At 39.3% G+C, this 4458-nt stretch overlaps 1 non-coding gene across 1 annotated transcript; it reads left to right on the top strand.

Moving 5' to 3' along the window:
• The first annotated feature begins 2304 nt into the window (after positions 1–2304).
• LOC124104877 (U6 spliceosomal RNA) lies at positions 2305–2410 on the top strand. Its single transcript, XR_006855559.1, has one exon. It is a non-coding gene; the product is annotated as a U6 spliceosomal RNA (small nuclear RNA).
• Positions 2411–4458: the final 2048 nt, after the last annotated feature.

Raw genomic sequence — 4458 nt, 5'->3', positions numbered from 1 at the left:
GCTGCCTCACAGAGAGGTGAGTTATGTGAACACAGGAGGAAGGCAGTATGAGCTGGTGTGACTGCCCACTTCGCCACAGGAAGGAAAGCAGATTCCCTGTGTCCTGTAAGTTTACCAGCTGATAAACTCTCTAAGCCTAAATCTATTAGTGCTCAGGACAGAAATACCTGGATGACAAGAAATACTTTGTTTCCACTGGGTAAGAGTTCCAGTTGGGGGAGTGAGTAGTGATAGAACTATTTGTCCTTAATGGGAAATAAACCAATTTGGGGTGCTTCAGAGGGGACTGCAAACTTTCCTCCAGGTTCTTGTTTTGACTGTAAAACCATAATCATTTTCAAGCCTTCTGGATTATCCTGCCTCTTGAATACACACTTCTGTCAATGTTTCTTCTTTAAGATTTATTTACAGCCTTGAAAACAGCCTGGGGCAAATAGCAATTTATACAAGGAGAACCACAAAATGTGGTTTTCAATTACCATTTGGGTGACCCCTAAGCTGGGGTGACGGGATTATGAGTGGATTTTTTAAATGGTAATGGTAGTGAGGTGATTGGTCAATGTTTATTTGTAAGTGTTCTTAATCAGTTGGCATGGTATTTCATTGTTATGTGTCTCTCAGATTTCAGAGAAATAAATTCCCGAACTCAGTTTTCTTAGTTTTAGAAAACTGATCACAAGCATCATTCTCTGAAATTTGTAGGAATTTTTCAGCATTCAAAATAATAACACTAATAACAAAACTAACATTGTATTTACTGTGTGCCTAATGCAGTGTTAAGATTTTAACACATAGCATCCTGTATAAATGTCAAAACCACCACCATGTCAGTAATGAAGAAATGAAGTTGGAGCAGTATAGCAGTGAGCCCAGGTATAAGCCTGTGACTCCCTGTGGTGCATGCGACATTGGCAATGAGGGCAGGGCTTAGGAGTTTTCGATTTACTATCATCTCCATCAGACCGGCTTCTTCCAAGTTACCCAAAGTAAATGTTTCATCTAGGGAAGCCCAGTGCTGTTGCTAAGTAAATGCAGATTGCAACCCAAAAGTCCATTCTGGGTAAAAATGTCAGGACTGTTAATTCTATGCCCCTGTGACCATGACCATCGAATTCTCATTGCAGAAAGCCCATCATGTTTGGGACACTAGAGTAGGAAATGTATGGGATGAAAGGGAAGCAGTAGCATGAAAAGAACCCAAGGCAATATTACAGCATAGAACATGGCACAGGCCCAGGTCTGATGGCCAGGCCAACCTGCTTTCTAGTCTTGAGTCTTCCAAATTATTTCCTTGGCTGTAGACAAGTTACCTTGTTTCTCTGGACCTGATAATTGGCTGAAAATTAGGGGCTCAGTTCAGTAACCTTATAAATCCCTTGCAGCTATAAAATAAAATGATTCCGTATGTCCTGCCTTCCAAGAATTTACAATCCAATAGGTTGATGAGATAAACTCAATATTTAGACATGGTCCCAAACTTTCCAGTCTATTGTATTTTTTCCCCAGTAGATCCTGAACCCAAGGCCTCTAGACATATTCTTTGATTCTCCTCCAAGGCTTGGTACATGTTTGGGGCTCATGAATGGTTGCTAAGTAAGTGAATGAAAAACATAATGAGTAAAAAAAACACCAAAAAAATATGTTTAGTTTTTCAAAGCAGCATATAAAAATGGCACCCAACTTCAGGTCTTTTGTACTATTCAAATCTAGGAGGAGATTCAGCTTTCTGTGTTGCTTAAAATTCATAGAATTTAATTTAAGCTCTACCCCCTTTAAAAAAAAAGATTAAAAAATTGCAAATACACAATTTTGTACAGTGCCTTTGAAGGGGCCTCTGCAAGTGGGGAGTGCCCAGGTACACACTTTATTACTATGGTTGCTGACAACTTGCTTCTACTCTGCTCCAGGCCTGCCTGCCTTCTTGCTTCCTCAAAAGCCTACTCCTAGTCTAGCCACTTAGCAAGTTCCCTCCACCTTCACTCCTAGTCATCGTCTACCACAGATGCTTGATTTTTTTTAAAAGTGTGGTAAGATACATATAACACAGTATTGCCCGTTTTAACTATCCTTTAATGTACAGTCTGGTGGCATTAAATAATTCACAATGCACCAGGCACTGTGGCCCTCACCTGTAATTCTAGTGATTCGGGAGGCTTGAGGCAGGAGGATCACAAGTTTGAGGCCAGCCTCAGCAACTCAGGGAGACCCTGTCTTAAAAAAAAAAAAAAGCACTGGAGATGTAGGTCAGTGGTAAAGCACCACTGTGCTCAATCTCCTTTCCCCTCCAACAAAATTCACAATGTTGTGCTCATTTCAGCAGCACATAGACTAAATTGGAATTATACAGAGAAGATCAACATGGCCCCTGGACAATGATGATATGAAAATTCATGAAGTGACCCACTACCATGATAGAAGCAGTGAGATTCATAGTTACTACAGCATTTGGGGGAAGGGAAGCTCCCCAAACAGCCTATTATCACAAAGACCAAATTCTTTAGCAGAAGAACTGGGGAGAGAATCAAGGGTGTTGAGGTGGCCTGTGTCCTGGTGGTTTGAAACCACACAGAGGGAAGTCCATTAAATGCTCACAAATGCTTAAAAAAGAAATCCGTAACATTGTACAACTATCACTGCTATTTATATCCAAAACTTTTATTATTACAGTAGAAACTGTACCCATTAAATAACTCCTCCTTTTTCTCTCTCCCTTCTGTCTCTAGTAATCTGTACTTTATGTCTGCATAAATCTGTCTTATTCTAGAGTGCCTAAATAAATGGAACCTTCTCTTATCTGTCCTTCTGTATCTGGCTTATTTCACTACAGTATCATAGACCTTGATGTTTTCAATGGTACTGTAGTCTATATCCAGATTTCATTCCTTTTTTTAATGGCTGAATAACATTCCATTTTATGTGTACACTACATCTTGTTTGTCCTTTCCACTTGGGCTGGTTCTGCCTTTTGGATATTGTTATGCTGCTGTGAACATTGATGTACAGGATCTTTTTTTTTTCAACTGAGGATTGAACCCAGGGGCACTTAACCACTGAGCCACATCCCCAGCCCCTTTTATTTTTTATTTTGAGATAGAACCTCACTAAGTTGCCGAGGCTTGCTTTGAACTTGTTATTCTCCTGCTTTGGCCTCCTGAGCTTCTGGATTACAGGTGTGCACCACTGTGTCCAGCTATAAGGATCTTTAAAAGTACTTTCTTTGAATTCATTGGGTGTATGCCTATATGAAGAATTGCCAGGTCATATACAGGGACAGTTGAGCTTTGTAAGGAACCATTACTGTTCTCCACAGCAGCTATACCATTTTACACTCCCACTAGAAATGCACGAGAACTCTGATTTCTCCATATCCTTATCAACACCTATTTCCCGTTTTTTTTTCTTATTATTGGTATCCTAGTAGGTGTGAAGTGGTATCTCATTGTGGTTTTACCTTATTATTTTTTGTAGCATTTAACATTATATTAAGTAGTCATGTTCATTTTTCTTTGTTTCTTAGTCCAGAAGTCTACAAAAGCAGGGTCATTTCTGGGTTTGCAGCCTCCAGAGCTGTCCTTATCACATATGTCATTTATTCTATTGAGTAAATGACGATATAGATGATGTGTGCAGAACCCCATGGCTGTCATCGCTAATTTACTTGTCCTATGATTAGTGCCTAAATAAGAGCACATGAATTAAGTAACAAGTCCATGACTTGTATCAGGCATCCAGGAAATCTTTCTGGTAGCCTTGAGCAAATGGACACCATTATCTTAGGACTTCTAAAAGCGAAGACTAAACACAATTTAAATAAAACTGTGTGTTATAAAAGATGTGCATGATCCTCAAATTAAATTCAGTAATTAGAATTAAAATTCAAGGTGAATCAATTAACATATATATATTTTTTGTACTTGAATTGAACTCAGGGGCACTTAACCACTGAGCCACATCTCCAGCCCTTTTTTGTAATTTATTTAGACACAGGTTCTCACTGAGTTGCTTAGGGCCTTGATAAGTTGCTGAGACTGGTTTTGAACTTGTCATCCTCCTTCTTCATCTTCCTGAGCTGCTGGGATTACAAGCATGCACCACTGCACCTGGCTAATAAATAATTTTCATAAAACCTGCATGGAGAATCATATACTGCTTCCTTTTTAAGATACCCAAAACTAAGGTTGCACTGTGACAAGTGTAAATAGGACTAATACTATCTCACTGGAGCACTGGGAGGAGCTTTGTCACTGAAACCCAAGTCTTAAATCGCTAACCACCAAGTCAAGTTGGGTGGATAGATAGGAAAGTCACGGTGCTGCCCAATTTTTCATTTACAACTGTGGGGAAAACAAAATTTCATCCCATAAACCAAAGTGTGAAGATTACTGAGTCATTCAGAACAATATGAGATCGTAACACATAGCTTCTGTGCATTTTATAAACACACAATTTCACAACTGA

Source organism: Marmota monax, unplaced genomic scaffold (genome assembly GCF_021218885.2).
Source record: "Marmota monax isolate L192 unplaced genomic scaffold, Marmota_monax_Labrador192_F-V1.1 WCK01_AAM20220418_F8-fsc00001, whole genome shotgun sequence".
NCBI lineage: Eukaryota > Metazoa > Chordata > Mammalia > Rodentia > Sciuridae > Marmota > Marmota monax.
Note: the sequence above shows the minus strand (reverse complement) of the source record. Positions and strands in the feature narration are given on the sequence as shown.